Source organism: Bos indicus, chromosome 1 (assembly GCF_029378745.1).
Source record: "Bos indicus isolate NIAB-ARS_2022 breed Sahiwal x Tharparkar chromosome 1, NIAB-ARS_B.indTharparkar_mat_pri_1.0, whole genome shotgun sequence".
NCBI lineage: Eukaryota > Metazoa > Chordata > Mammalia > Artiodactyla > Bovidae > Bos > Bos indicus.
This window is the reverse complement of record NC_091760.1, coordinates 17,537,849-17,554,989: the sequence shown is the minus strand read 5'-3', so window position 1 is coordinate 17,554,989 and position 17,141 is coordinate 17,537,849. Positions and strand designations below refer to the sequence as shown.

Below are 17,141 nucleotides of genomic sequence, written 5' to 3'. Positions count from 1 at the left end.
ATAAGGTAATATATGCTTTATTTATTTTACATAAGGTAATATATGCTACTCTCTCCACTTGTCCCACCTCACCTGCTTTCTATTGCTAAATCTTTAGCTTTTCTGACTTTGAATTGCTGCACTGGAAATTCATGAAGTGAACTGTACTTTAGACTATAGATGCAGTGATTGTGGGGACTTCTGTATTTGTGAAAAATAATAATCAAGTTTAGATGTAGACATTTTCCATTCCTCAAAGAAAACTTTACAAATTTATTGTAGATTGTCTTTTGATTGTCAGTATTCCATACATAGTTCAAACCTAAGTGTGTTTTGATTATTATCATTAAAGTAGAATTATATAGTTCCACATTTCAAGAGTTTTTATGAGTTGAAGAAATATTCAGTATCAAAGCCTATATTTCCTTTCCTCATCCTAGGCTTCTTTCTAGATGGGTAACTTTCTATAAAATTATAAAATTGACAGCTTTCCTACAATGTAAGCTTTAGTAGAAATAATCCTGGAATATAGTCAGGAAAACAAATTGTGTTTTATATTTGTATATATAAATGTATAGACTATAGCAATTGGCTTATTCCTTGATGTTTGTTTTAGTTAGCTGACCAAATGGATGAAATTATCACATTTCAAAATAATCTCAGGCTAAATTACTTTTAAAACTAGATTAAATCTGGTTCTACTAATGGTTACTTAATCCTAAAATGCAGAATTCTGTTACATCATAGATGATTATTGTAAAGGATGCATGCTAAGGTTACTTCAATGAGACTCTTATCTTCTCCCATTAGTATAGACAAAACCTGTGACTCAGTTCTTAACTAAAAGAATATGGAAAAATTGAGGGATTTTGCAGATGTATGGTAAGGTTTAAAATCAGTTATCCTTGAGTTAATCAAAAGAAAGATTAGTCAGTGTAGTATTCTTATCATGTGAAACTTTTAAAAGAAGGTACCAGGCACTTGGCAGTTAGGGAGTGAAAACCACTGAAATTTCACTATTACTGGCTTTGAAAAAGCAAATGACTGAGAACCTACAGCTGAATAAAGTTTTGAAAATAACCTGAGAAAAGTTAGAAATGTTTTTGGAGTTTTCTTCCTAATTGAGCCTCCAGATGAATGCAGGTTGGTTGACGTCTAATTTTTTTTCTTTTATTTTTTTTCTGGTGAAACCTTGAGCATCTAGGTGTGTGTAGACTTATGATTTATGGAAACTCCAAAACAAATGGATGTTCTTTAAGCCACCAAGTTGGTGGTAAACTTGTTACAAAGCAATAGAAAATGAATACAACCACTTAACCTTCCCATGGCTAACTTCCTTATTTAAATCCTTGCCAATATTTTCTGGTGATTATAGAAATCTCCAACACAAATCCCACTGACATCAAATGTATTCTTTCTCAGGCTAAATATTTATCTGTTTGTTTGTTTCTATTAATGTTGCTTTTAGTTAAGTCAACTAAAGTCAACCACTTTCGAAATCTAAAATCAACCAAACACCTGGATTTGTCCTTCTTTCTTCTCTTTTTTTTCCTCTAATCAACCATTCCTCTATTCTATTCTCCCTAATGGCTTTAGTGAGTTTATAGCTGGATGAAAGTGAAAGTGTTAGCCACTCAGTGTCGGACTCTTTGCAAATCCATGGACTGTAGCCATCAGGCTCCTCTGTTCATGGGATTCTCCAGGTGAGAATACTGGAGTGGGTTGTCATGCCCTTCTCCAGGGGATCTTCCCAATCTGGGGATCAAACCTGGGTCTTCTGCACTGCAGGCAAATTCTTCACTATTTGAGTTACTAGGAAACCCAAAAGAACAAATTAACACTGTTGATGTTAGATGTGGAGATGGCAGGGATCGAACCTGGGGCCTCATACACGTGAAGCATATGTTCTACCATTGAGCTACATCCCCAGCTCTAAAGGTGGTTACTTCCTCAAAAATATTTCTTTCATCCTTCTTCTTGCTTATCCTGACTCAAGTTGGCCACTTATTCCCTACCTGAAGAGACTCTTCTACCAAGGAATTCCACCCCTCCCGTATTTAAAGGACAAATTTTCGTAGACACCTATAAAAAGCACAAATCATAATGTTATTCTAAAATGTCAACCATCTTATAATTCCAGGTTAGGTTTTCAATGATCCTCCACCTATGAAATTCCCAAGTACAGCATCCAGAGAAAACATTGCTGTGAATCTTCCACGATAATCTTTGGTACTCCTTTCCCAATTTGGAACCAGTCCATTGTTTCATGTCCAGTTCTAACTGTTGCTTCTTGACCTGCATACAGAATTCTCAGGAGGCAGGTCAGGATGTCCAGTATTCCCATCTCTTAAAGAATTTTCCACAGTTTGTTTTCATTTCAATCCCAAAGAAAGGCAATGCCAAAGAATGTTCAAACTACCACACAATTGCAGTCATCTCACACACAAGCAAAGCAATGCTGAAAAGTATGTGTTAACATGGCTCTTTCCCTAGTTAGCCTATAACCCTCAAGAACAAAGGATATCTTTTATATCTCCTTTTATTTCAGTATTTGTTCTGTGGCAGACATATCATAAATGGCTCATATATGTTGTTGATATGAGTAAATACAGTATTACAATCACACAGAAACATTTTTTATTGTGTTTAATGGCTTTAAAAGCTTAACAGCTAATTTTCTGAATATCCATTCATCAAGTTTCCTGATATAGGAATCATAAACAGTGTTTCTTGTTGATAATATTTCAAATATTTTCTATTGACTGAGAAGGAATGGTTTTTAGGGTTTCTGAAAATACCTGCAAAGTCTACCTATATTTGTTTCTCATTTACTTCCTAGCAGCAGTAGTTTTAAAAATGCTTTATCAAGAATTAACTATAATATAGTTTAATTTTTAAGAATATTTAGGAAATTTAATAATAACCATTTCAGTATTTCACAAGTATTTCAGTTTATAATTTTAAACAACTTTTTAAAATGTTTACTAAACATTTTAAACTTAATCTCATATGTAACAAAAGTAGCCAATATGAGTATAATTTATTTTTCTTTTTATTTTACTCTAGTATATTTAGAATATTTAATATATCAGATTCTTCAAAATATCACATGAGTAAATAGGTCAGATTTAGGTGATAATCATAACAAATATAACCTATGGCAATAATTATCTATTACAATAATCTATTGAGGAGAAGGCAATGGCACCCCACTCCAGTACTGTTGCCCGGAAAATCCCATGGATGGAGAAGCCTGGTAGGCTGCAGTCCATGGGGTCGCTAAGAGTCGACACGACTGAGCGACTTCACTTTCACTTTCCACTTTCATGCATTGGAGAAGGAAATGGCAACCCACTCCAGTGTTCTTGCCTGGAGAATCCCATGGATGGAGAAGCCTGGTAGGCTGCAGTCCATGGGGTCGCACAGAGTCAGACACAACTGAAGCGACTTAGCAGCAGCAGCACAGTAATCTATGACAATAGTGACCTATTACAATTACCTGAGAAAATAGAATTTTACAGGGATTAGAGTGAATCTTGTGGAATGGTTCTATATCTTTACCATCATGTCAATATCTTTGTGATATTGTATTATAACTATGCAAGATGTTGGGGGAAATTGGATGAAGTGCTTACAGGATCTCTCTGTATTTCATACAACTGACTGTGAATCAATAACTGTCTCAAAAAAATGCAATCTGAAATTTTTGTCTCTCCTCACTTTTACCAGTTACTCTGTAGTCCCTCTTTCTTAAGTTTCCACATAAACATTTATTCCATTCACTTACTGGTATCCTTCCCAGATCAAAAATGACCTCTACAACTCAATTTTCAGTCCTCATCTTATTAATAACACAAATGAATTCTTCTTTCTTCATTGGTTTTCACAGTCCTGCGGGGCAGCATAGCTTTTGATCTTCCTCACACCTAACCATTTGTTCCTCCTTGGGCTCTTCTATTAATTATCCCCCTTGAAGTTTGAGTGTTCCTGAACTCAGCTTGGAAATCTCTCTCTTTAAAAAGGGGTTACACTTTTCTGATTTATAACATTTTGAATAATAAATGGGTTCTTGTAATTTCTTATATAAATCTCAATTTCAAAAGTCTTTCAAACTCTGGACTCCTAGGTCTGGGTGTCAATTTTACACAATTGATCAGTTCAGTTCAGGCCCTCATTTGTGTCCGACTCTTTGCGACCCCATGGATTGCAGCACACCAGGCCTCCCTGTCCACCACCAACTCCTGGAGTTTACTCAAACTCATGCTCATTGAGCCAGTGATGCCATCCAACCATCTCATCCTCTGTCATCCCCTTCTCCTCCAGCCTTCAATCTTTCCCAGCATCAGGGTCTTTTCCAATGAGTCAGATCTTTGCATCAGGTGGCCAAAGTATTGGAGTTTCACCTTTAGCATCAGTCCTTCCAAAGAACATCCAGGACTGATTTCCTTTAGGACGGACTGGTTGGATCTCCTTGAAGTCCAAGGGACTCTCAAGAATTTCCTCCAACAACACAGTTCAAAAGCATCAATTCTTCAGTGCTCAGCTTTCATTATAGTCCAACTGTCACATTCATACATGACTACTGGAAAAACCGTAACTTTGACTAGACAGACCTTTGTAGACAAAGTAATAACTCTGCTTTTTAATATGCTGCCTAGGTTGGTCATAACTTTTCTTCTAAGGAGTAAGCGTCTTTTAATTTCATGGCTGCAGTCACCATCTGCAGTGATTTTGGAGCCCCCCAAAATATGTCAATTTCAACATCCAAAACTGACTAGACTAAATACAGACTTACTTTATTGATTTTTAAAAATGTTTATTTCATTTATGATCACCCCTTTTAACTCTGCAGCCAGAAATCTAAGTCCTCTTATACATTTGTTTCACCCTATCAATCCCTGTGCTGTGTGCTTAGTCACTCAGCCGTGTCTGACTCTTTGCAACCCCATGGACTGCTACCCACCAGGCTTCTCTGTATGTGGATTCTCCAGGCAAGAATACTGGGTTGTTATGCCCTCCTCCAGGGGATCCTCCCAACCCAGGGATCGAACTTAGGTCTCCTGCATTATAGGCAGATCCTTTTTTTTTTTTTTTTTTTAATTGGAGGCTAAATACAATATTGTGGTGGTTTTTGCCATACATCAACATGAATCAGCCACGGGTGTACATGTGTCCCACCATCCTGAACACCCCTTCCACCTCCCTCCCCACCCCATCCCTCTGCGTTATCCTAGAGCACCATCTTCATGCACTGAATATGCACAGGTCATCTGTTTTACATATGGCAATATACATGTTTCAATGCTACTGTCTGAGCCACCAGGGAAGCCCATCGATCCCTACATTTAATTATCAGGAAATCTTTTTTATATGTGCATATCTGGAATCCAAACACTTCTCAATCACCTCTGTGATTGTCTCCCTGATCTGAGTTACTAATTCTTCCCACCAGGACCACTGTAATACCAGAGTCTAGAATAATCCTGTTAAGTCAGAGTATTATATGACTATGATCAGAATTCTATAACAGTTCCTGATTTTCTCAAAATCTTAATCTATTCTCCATAATCTCATTTCTGATTTAATATTTGCTATTATCTTTTATCTATCATTGTTATGCCCTCTGGGCCCCATGTTTTAAACATACTAGGCACACCACTACAATATAACTTTTCCATTGGTTTATCCTTTTCTTGGAATGCTTCCAGAAACCCCCATCTCAAATCACTGTCAAAACAGCTTCTTAATGGGGCCAAATGTGATAATGGTAATTAGGAGTTTGATATTGAAACTGTCCATTCTTAATACTCCTAACTGACTTACATTAGTCTCTAAATTTTAAAAATTCTATCACAATGTAATTTCTTATATTCTCTATTTTCTGCTTCATCCTGCCCACCCCTGTGTAAAATATAAGCTATATATTATTGGGCACTTTGTTTTGTTCTTTGAGGTGATCCAATTACCAAAATGAGTGCCTAGAATGTAATATGTCAATTATCTGTTGCATAAATCTGCTATATTAACATGTTATAATGCAAGTTAAATATTACTATTGATATTATATTTGGGTTAATAAATATTTATATTAGCCTGTTACATATTTGAATACATTTGGTGAAAAAATTAACAAATTTAAGAAAATACATTTTTTAACCTTCACAATTTCAATTAAGAACAAACTAAAGATACATGTTAATCAAACTCTTCTCTTCTTCCAGTTAAACTGAGTGAATAAAATCATTTAAAAGGAAAGGAATTTGGACTCTAAGGATAGGTAAAAAGCCAATATTTTAGAAGATAGAAAACGTAAGTAAACTTTTCCTGAATTTATAACTATAGACTAACTTATATATAACCTTCATATTTATCTCCCAAGAGTCCTAAAAGTATTCAGAAAATGAAAGTACCTTGAAGTGTAGCCATATCAAAGTATATGGAAACAGGATGATAGGTTGAAATGCAATTAGATTCCCTCTGCCCATCAAATGGAACCTAGCTCTCCCACACAGTTCTAAGATAAAACTCCAGAATTATTGCAAGCAAGCATATTCTCCTAAGGAAAGAAATTGAAAGGTTTCTCTCTGGTGAACAAATCTAGCCAAGGGCATAAAACTTATATCCACTATAGTTGTAGTTCCCTTCTAACAGTTGACAAAGCCCAGCATAATTAATTTCCACTGAGGCTAATTACCTGGTCAATTCCTTGCATGCCAAAGATGCTTACAGTGTAGTGTTGGCTCATTCAAAAATATGATTAGCCACTCAGGACTCAGGATACATTTGAAGAAAGGTTCCAACTTGAAAAACAGTTAAAAAAAAAAAAGTTTAAATAAACTCAAGGGTTTTATGTCCCTGAATTTTTAAAGTATTCTCATTTTTAAAAAAAGTTTAGGGAGATCATTTCATCCATGAAAGGAAAATGAAATAAATATTTAGAGGATAAAAAGAACTCACTGAAATTAAAATAAGAATTCAATAAAGAAAAATTCAATAGAATTAGAAAGAAATTTTCTAGTAAAGAAATGGTTTTAAAAGATAGAGAATTTGATACACAATATAAAACAACCAAAAATTCAATGATTTGGTTCACAAAGTCCACTACCCTAATAATAGTTTAATCTTGAACTCCTTTGGTGAAAATAAATAGAGGAATATCACCAAATAATTCAGGAAAAGTTTTCAAGGACAAATCAAAGTATGTCTTTATGAAACCTCAAAATAGAGACAGTAAAGATGATCTCGAACCTTTATAGAGAGAATCCAAAACAGAGCAGCATTACATGCAAAAGACCAGTAAATATGATAACATTGAGTTTCTCAACAGGAAGACTAAAGTTTCAAGATGATAAAACAATGTGCTCTAAATTCTGAGGAAAATAACTCCCAATGGGAAGGTAAAAGGAAATTAAACTGACTTATTCTCTGTCAGATCTATAAATTGGAGGTTTGTCCTCCAGGTTCTGGAGATGGATTTATAAAAAGTACAAGCAAAAAAAAAAAAAAGTAGAAAATGAAAAAATTAAGAAAGGGATTTGTTTGCTTCAGGAAAATAGCAGAAGTTATATAGCAAAGGACACGTGACTTTAGCATTGCTTTAGAAAAACAAGACCAAGATTTCCATTCTCATGAATCTGTACTTGTAATTGTTAGGTAGTTAGAATAGGAAAAAGGAGTCTGGAATGGTGGTGGCTAAAAGACAAGGAAGGGAAAAGCCAGCGAAGATAGAACAAAGGAAGGTGTGAGGACCTCAGGTAGAACAAACAGCACTCCTGGCTAGCCCAATTTACATAGGGCAGGCCCAGGGAGAGGAGAAAAAACATATAAAAAGAGACAAGGGATGGTGGGGGGATGGGGGAACCTCTCTCTTCCTGTCTTTTAGGTCAGCATGCCCTCAGCCTTGAGGCTGTATTTTCCTTTATTTTCTTAATAAAACTGAGCTGTAACATGGAGTTGTAACACTGGTCGATCCAGCTGTAACACTGATCTGTCACTTGAAATTTTTGTTGTGATGAGACAGAATCAAGAAAATTACACACTCCCCCAACATAATGATGTAAATCTTGAACAGTAATTGCTTGGACTGAAGCAGTAATAGAGCCACACTAGAGAGCTGATAAACTAAGGGAAGTGTGTGTGAAGGTGAGGGGTTTCGGAAATATGAGGAATGTCAGTGTTTGTTGCTAAGAAGCAAATAATATGAAAAACTGAAAAATTAAGAAAGCAGATTATAAGTATGGCATTGCCAGATATAAAGGTAAACTGGGAAAAAGAAGATGGAGGGAAGCTTACATTGAAATTGATTGCTTCCTGGGACTGTGAAGGAAGGATTTTTCTACTGCAGTAATCTGGGGACTGATTTTTTATTGTAAGCCTTTAGGGATGATTAGATTGCTTATTATGTAATGTAAAACTCTGAAAAATAATAGTAAAATTTTATAATCAATTTTCTTCTTTATCTTTCATTGAAAAACAGTGTTTATTGCCTTTTAAGGATCCTTTCCTATTTCCTTTTCTAGCTCTAGTGCTCAGTTTCTGCCATAGACACTTGAGGTTTAATGTTGTATCATTACTGTTGTTTTGTCAGTTGTTTTCTGAGACAAAATGTTCTCACTTCACAGCTGTGCCACTTGTAAACGTCTGTGATCCAATCCTTAATTTCCAGGTAAACTAAGCCACAAAAATATTTTAATTACTTCCTCTCTCTAGTGACCAAGGTGCTTGACTAATCATTTTGAATCAATCTTAATAGCCACATTTATTATTTATATAGTAACTCAGTATGATACTAAGAAACCTAAATATAAAAAGAAGGGAAACTTAATACAGGAGAATTTTATGGAATTTGTATACAACTAAATTTTGATAAATATAACAGATGGAAACGTCTTACTGCTTACATATCAGGTACAATTTGGAGCTACATAGGCAGGAAGTATGTCCATTTGGCTGATTAGTACAAGACTGACAAAATCAAGAATGGTATCTCTTCATACTATACCTGGTGAATAGTTGTTGTTCAATCACTAAGTTGTGTTCAGCTGTCTGAAACCCCATGGACTGCAGCATGTCGGACCTTCCTGTCCCTCACCTCACTATCTCCAGGAGTTTGCCCAAGTTCATTTCCATTGAATCAGTGATGCCATCCAACCATCTCATCTTCTGTCACCCTCTTCTCTTTCTGGCTTCAATATTTCCCAGCATCTTTTCCAATGAATTGGTACTTTGTATTAGGTGGTCAAAGTGTTGGAGCTTCAGCTTCAGCATCAATCCTTCCAATGAGTATTTAGGGTTGATATCATTTAAGATTGACTGGCTTGGTCTCCTTGGTGCCCAAGGGGCTCTCAAGAGTCTTCTCCAGCACCACAGTTAGGCAACATTAATTATTCAGCACTCTGCCTTCTTTATAGTCCATCTCTCACATTCATACATGACCACGGCAAAAACCAATTCTTCACCCCTTCCTGTATCCAAGCCCTTTGCTTTGTTTCTTGTAGTTCCCCTTTCTTCTGACTCAAGATTTGGTTATAAAACTTAGTTGGCCAATATAGTACAGGAAGAAATGACAGCATGTCTTTTCTAAACCTAGACCTTAAGACACCTTGAGTTTTTATTTATTTATTTTTTAATTTTAATGCTTCTACAATTTCCCTGAGAACTCAATAGAGGTATCCTATTAGAGGTCATGGGACAGGTGGAATCCCAGGCAAGGCTAGCCTAAATTGTGGCAAACCAGCTGATCCCTAGACGTGTCTAGACATTTGAGTCCAGACAAGATAGAGATAGTTAACAATCCCAGATGACTCCATTTACCTAAGAAGCACATGCTGATTATAACCTGCCATCAATGTTCTATGCTTGTTTTGCTTATATGGAAAGACATGATTAATACATGAAATAAAAAATTTAAATTTATTTTTCAAAATACTGTAAGAATAAATATTTGACCTAGACCCTTAAATTATAGAGTTCATCCTTCCAATATATTAACACATTTTTACAAAACATGTTATAGAACTGTACTTTATGATTTGATTTTTTAATTTAATGTTTTTCACAAATATAAATCTTTAATCAAAATTTTATCAGTTAATTTCATTTCCCACAAAGCAGCATAAATGGCAGCATAAAATATTGCTTTGATAAGTTCAATGAAGGAAATTCTCAGTGATATCTGAAAATAACCCAAAATGAAGAATATTTTTTTCTATCATAAACATATTAGTTTGGAACTGTCATATTAGATCTGCCATAACATACCAAGAACTGAGTGGCATTAAACCACAGTAATATACTCCTTTACAGTTATGGAGTATAGACATCTCAAATCAAGGTGTCAGCAGAGGTGGTTACTTTGAGAAACTGGGGAGAATGTACTCCCTGCCTCTCCCAAAGAATCTTCAGGCACTATGGGCAATGACTTGACATTCCTTGGCTTATAAACTCATTTTTCTCATCCCTACATCAGATCACAGGACTTTCCCCTTTGTATATTCCCCTGATAAGGACACCAGTCACTGGACCCAGGCCCATCCCAAATTCAGTGTGACCTCCTCTTGATATTTTTGATTATGTCTGCAAAGACACAGTTTTCAAAACGAAGTTCACATTCGTAGGTAATGGGAATTAAAACTTGGACTTTTATTGCTGGATATGCACAATTCAAACAACTACAGTATACAGAAACTAACTTTAAAATTAAATAATCAAATTTATATCAAGGGCTTTGGGAACTTTCATTCTCTACTATTTATTTGACCTTTGATTATGGCAGAAAGTGAAGAGGAACTTAAAAGCTTCTTGATGAAAGTGAAAGTGGAGAGTGAAAAAGTTGGCTTAAGGCTCAACATTCAGAAATCGAAGATCATGGCATCTAGTCCCATCACGTCATGGGAAATAGATGGGGAAACAGTGTCAGACTTTATTTTTGGAGGCTCCAAAATCACTGCAGATGGTGACTGCAGCCATGAAATTAGAAGACACTTACTCCTTGGAAGAAAAGTTATGACCAACCTATATAGCATATTGAAAAGCAGACATTACTTTGCCAACAAAGGTCCATCTAGTCAAGGCTATGGTTTTTCCAGTGGTCGTGTATGCATGTGAGAGTTGGACTGTGAAGAAAGCTGAGCGCTTTAGAATTAATGCTTTTGAACCGCGGTGTTGGAGAAGACTCTTGAGAGTCCCTTGGACTGCAAGGAGATCCAACCAGTCCATTCTGAAGGAGATCAGCCCTGGGATTTCTTTGGAAGGAATGATGCTGAAGCTGAAACTCCAGTACTTTGGCCACCTCATGAGAAGAGTTGACTCATTGGAAAAGACTCTGATGCTGGGAGGGATTGGGGGTAGGAGGAGAAAGGGAAGACAGAGGATGAGATGGCTGGATGGCACCACTGACTCGATGGACGTGAGTCTGAGTGAACTCCAGGCGTTGCTGATGGACAGGGAGGCCTGGCACGCTGCGATTCATGGGGTCGCAAAGAGTCAGACACAACTGAGGGACTGAACTGAACTGAAGCCTCATTCCAATTTTTGTGAAAAGAGATCTTGAGAAAGTATCTACTCTAAACACTTTTACAGGTGAGGAAATAGAGAACATAATTTAATTTGGAAGTCAGATATAATACTACATAAGTGCCTAACATTTCAGTAAATGCAACCAAAAAGTGCATTCTCATCATCACATATGACCTGATTGTTACAAAATGTGATACTTAAGCTTGTTTTGAATGTCAGTTCTGTCATCTTTAAATTGTGTATAAGAATATTTAAGGTATTATTAAAATAAATAAAATATATCTCCTATAATATTCATCTGGAGTATTATGGACACTGTGATTAAGAAGATTGCCTTAGTCACACAAGACAGACAGAATGCTTCTAGGTAGACTTCTAGATACTTCATTCCTGGTCCTTTTATCTCTTTTATGTTAAAAGATTGAACTCTGGGATAGTTATTTGTGTTCTAGAAACCAATATTCCCATAGAGCCTTATTACTGTGACACTGCATACAAATCTTGATGTGAATGTTATAAAAGTTTACAAAAATTAATGCACATGTATTCATGAAGGGAAAATGAAACGATATAGCAGGAATATATTTCTACCTAGTAGTAATATGACAGGAAAATTACCAATGTCTCTAAAAGCAGTAAGTATACTATTTATTTGGTTATATATTTATATATTCCCTAATTATTTTAATTAAGTGTATAATAGGCTTCTAATTTGTGACTGGAATCATTCTAGGTAAAAAAAAAAAAAAAAATTTCCCTTTATCACCTCATGAAGTTTAGAGTTTAAAAGGGAGAGACATTGGTAGCAAATTACTCTCTTCAGGCAAGCAACTAGTCTCCATGAAAAAAAAAAATGTATATTTTCCTTTGTAAATTGTTCCTTCTTTGAGGATCATAATAGAATGCTCATAAATACCACTAAGATTGTTAAAGCTAAATGAAACAAATGTGATATTTAACAATATACATAATCTATACTTCATGATTTATAGAAGAAAAATAATACATATCAGGGACTTTTCAGTTTATCTTCATAAATTGGTTCTGTTATATCAAATGTACAGACATGATACAGATAGTTCAAGGAGATTTCATATACTCTGTAGCCAGGTTCAACAATATTGTACTAAATCCCATTTCAGTTTTATTCTCTCACCTTCTCATTCTCTTCCAATTCTTCTACATTTATACATCGATTACGTGTATCAGCTGCCACCACCTCAATGCCATTTAAGACTGTGTGTTAGTTTCTTGTGTTTGCCATGGCAAATTACCACTTACTGGTTTAAAACACAACTTGACTGTTTAATATAACAGATGTTTTTCTCTCAGTTCTGGAGGCTAGAAGTTGAAAATCAAGGGCTGGGCAGTATCCTTCCCTGCAGAGTTTCTGGAGGGGAATCCATCTCTAGCCTCTTGCAGCTTTGGTGGCTGCCAGCTTTCCTTGCCTTGTGGCAGTATTGCTGCAGTCCCTGCCACCTTAGTCACATTGCTGCTGCTGCTTTCCTAAAACTCTCTTTGGCTCTCTTTTGTAAGGAAACATATGATGGCATTTAGAACATATGCTGATATGACAGGTATCCACTTTCTCTCTAGATCTTTAATGTAGTCACATCCTTTACCACATAAGGTCATATTCAAATATCCTAGAGATCAGGAATTTAATGTATCTTTGACAGTGAACAACGGACTGGTTCCAAATTGGGAAAGGAGTACATCAAGAATGTATATTGTCACACTACTCATTTAACCTAAATGCAGAGTGCATCACGAGAAATGCTGGGCTGGATAAAACTCAAGGTGCAATCAAGATTGCCAGGACAAATATCAATAACCTCAGATATGCAGATGACACCACCCTTATGGCAGAAAGCAAAGAGGAACTGAAGAGTCTCTTGGTGAAAGTGAAAGAGGAGAGTGAAAAAGCTGGCTTAAAACTCAACTTTCAAAAAATGAAGGTCATGGCATCTGGTTCCATCAGTTCATGGCAAATAGATGGGGAGCCAGTGAAAGCAGTGAGAGACTTTATTTTCCTGGACTCCAAAATCACTGCAGATGGTGACTGCAACCATGAAATTAAAAAAAAAAAAAAAAACACTTGCTCCTTGGAAGAAAAGCTATGACCAACCTAGCCAGTATATTAAAAGTGCAGAGACATTACTTTGCCAACAAAGGTCTATCTAATCAAAGCCATGGTTTTTCCAGCAGTCATGTATGAATATGAGAGTTGGACAATAAAGAAAGCTGAGTGCTGAAGAATTGATGCTTGTGAACTGTGGTGTTGGAGAAGGCTCTTGAGAGTCCCTAGGATTGCAAGAAGATCAACCCAGTCCATCCTAAAGTTCATTGTAAGGATTGATGCTGAAGCTGAAGCTCCAATACTTTGGCCACCTGATGCGAAGTAATGACTCATTGGCAAAGACCCTGATGGAGGGAAAGATTGAAGGCAGGAGAAAAAGGGGACGACAGAGGATGAGTTGGTTGGGTGACATCACTGACGTGATGGACATGAGTTTGAATAAGTTCCAAGAGTTGGTGATGGACAGGGAAGCCTGGAATGTTACAGTCCATGAGGTCACAAACAGTTGAACATGGCTGAGCAACTGAACTGAACTGACAATGTAAGTGTTAGTCGCTCAGGCATATCTGACTCTTTGTGACCCCATATACTGTACCCCACCAGGTTCCTCTGTCCATGGGATTCCCCAGGAAAGAATACTGGAGTGGGTAGCCATCCCCTTCTCCAGGGGATCTTCCTGACCCAACGATTGAACCCAGGTTTTGGGTCATTTTTAATCCTTCCACGGGAAGAGATATCATGGCCATTTAACATAGTTTTCTACATTAGATATTTCCCTAAAGTGTATTCTCTTAAATTTCTAACAGTTAACAAAATCAAGTAATTTAACATCGATATAGTTAGTGTTTACCAAGTCATATTGTAGGCCAAAGGAAAGATCAGAAGTAATTTTGGAAGGCATCTATGGTTACTACTGTACTACCAACACAAGAAATAATTTTGTAAAAAAAAAAAAAAAAAAAGAAAGAAAGAATTTTGTAACTTAAAATATTGATACTTTATACATTATGGAATTTGGCATTAAATTTTTAAAGCATTATATTCTAAAATTTATTGTGATTTCTGAGCTTTTTGTGCCACCATAAATTCTGTGTAGATGAGTAGCTAACTCCTATCACCTATCACTGTATCCCAGTTTTGATCTGCAGCCCATATTGAAATCATAACAGTTTTGCCAATATTATTCTCAATAGCTGTCAGCTCCTATCCACAATCCCAAAGGGGTTCATGCATTGCATTGCTTATCTCTCTCTATTCTGGAGCTGTTCCTCAACCTTTTCTTTCTTAACCTTGATATTTTGAATAGAATAGGCCTGGTATTTTGTAGAATGTCAATTTAACTTGTATTTGTCTGCTATTTCCTTGTATTTAATTCAGATTATGGTATTTGTATACCTGTGTGTGGTGGCAGGAATATTACTGAAGTATAGTGTGTCTTTTGCAAGATACTGTTTTAGGAAGAACATGATACTGCTTTGTTCTACTCTTATCCATATTAGGTTAAGACTAGTTGCCTGGTTAAGCTGATATCTGCCATATTTCTCTATTAATAAAGTTACTGTAGGTGACGGTAGGTATTGCAAGAAGCATCAGAGGGCAGACACACCAACCATGATCACAGAAAACTAGTCAATCTAATCACACGGACCACAGCCTTGTCTAACTCAATGAAACTAAGCCATGCCATGTGGGGCCACCCAAGATGGGTGGGTCATGGTGGAGAGGTCTGACAGATTGCGGTCCACTGGAGAAGGGAATGGCAAACCACTTCAGTATTCTTGCCTTGAGAACTCCATGAACAGTATGAAAGGCAAAACAGTATGAAATAGGACACTGAAAGAGGAACTCACCGGGTTGGTAGGTGCCCAATATGCAACTGGAGATCAGTGGAGAAATAACTCCAGAAAGAATGAAGTGATGGAGCCAAAGCAAAAACAACACCCAGTTGTGGATGTGACTGGTGATAGAAGCAAGGTCCAATGCTGTAAAGCGCAATATTGCATAGGAACCTGGAATGTTAGGTCCATGAATGAAGGCAAATTGGAAGTAGTCAAACAGGAGATGGCAAGAGTGAATGTTGACATTCTAGGAATCAGCGAACTAAAATGGACTTGAATGGATGAATTTAACTCAGATGACCATTATATCTACTACGGTGGGCAGGAATCCCTTAGAAGAAATGGAGTAGCCATCATGGTCAACAAAAGAGTCCAAAATGCAGTACTTGGGTGCAATCTCAAAAATGACAGAATGATCTCTGTTCGTTTCCAAGACAAACCATTCAAAATCACTGTGATCCAAGTCTATATACCCCAACCAGTAATGCTGAAGAAACTGAAGTTGAATGGTTCTATAAAGACATCCAAGACCTTTTAGAACTAATATCCAAAACATATGTCCTTTTCATTATAGGGGACTGGAATGCAAATTAGGAAGTCAGGAAACACCTGGAGTAACAGGAAAATTTGGCCTTGAAATATGGAATGAAGCAGGGCAAAGGCTAATAGAGTTTTGTCAAGAGAATGCACTGGTCATAGCAAACACACTCTTCTAACAACACAAGAGAACTCTACACATGGACATCACCAGATGGTCAACACTGAAATCAGATTGTATTCTTTGCAGCCAAAGATGGAGAAGCTCTATAAAGTCAGCAAAAACAAGACCAGGGAGCTGACTGTGGCTCAGATCAGGAACTCCTTATTGCCAAATTTAGACTTAAATTGAAGAAAGTAGGGAAAACCACTAGACCATTCAGGTATGACCTGTATCAAATTCCTTATGCTTATAGAAGTGAGAAATAGATTTAAGGGACTAGATCTGATAGAGTGCCTGATGAACTATGGACAGATGTTCATGACATTGTACAGGACATAGAGATCAAGACCATCTCCATGGAAAAGAAATGCAAAAAAGCAAAATGGCTGTCTGGGGAGGCCTTACAAACAGCTGTGAAAAGAAGAGAAGTGAAAAGCAAAAGAGAAAAGGAAAGACATAAGCATCTGAATGCAGAGTTTCAAAGAACAGAAAGGAGAGATAAGAAAGCCTTCTTCAGTGATCAATGTAAAGAAATAGAGGAAAACAACAGAATTGGAAAGACTATAGATCTCTTAAAGAAAATTAGAGATACCAAGGGAATATTTCATGCAAAGATGGGCTCGATAAAGCACAGAAATGGTATGACCTAACAGAAGCAGATGATATTAAGAAGAGGTGGCAAGAATACACAGAAGAACTGTACAAAAAAGATCTTCACGACTGAGATAATCACGATGGTGTGATCACTCACCTAGAGCCAGACATCCTGGAATGTGAAGTCAAGTGGATGTTAGAAAGCATCACTCCGAACAAGCTAGTGGAGGTGATAGATTTCCAGTTGAGCTATTTCAAATCCTGGAAGATGATGCTATGAAAGTGCTGCACTCAATATTCCAGCAAATTTGGAAAACTCAGCAGTGGCTACAGGACTGGAAAAGGTCAGTTTTCATTCCAATCCCAAAGAAAGGCAATGACAAAGAATCCTCAAACTACCGCACAATTGCACTCATCTCACACATTAGTGCTG

General features: G+C 36.7%; 1 non-coding gene across 1 annotated transcript; it reads right to left on the bottom strand.

The window, feature by feature from the left end:
- Positions 1 to 1,835: 1,835 nt before the first annotated feature.
- TRNAV-CAC (transfer RNA valine (anticodon CAC)) lies at positions 1,836 to 1,907 on the bottom strand. Its single transcript has one exon. It is a non-coding gene; the product is annotated as a tRNA-Val (tRNA).
- Positions 1,908 to 17,141: the final 15,234 nt, after the last annotated feature.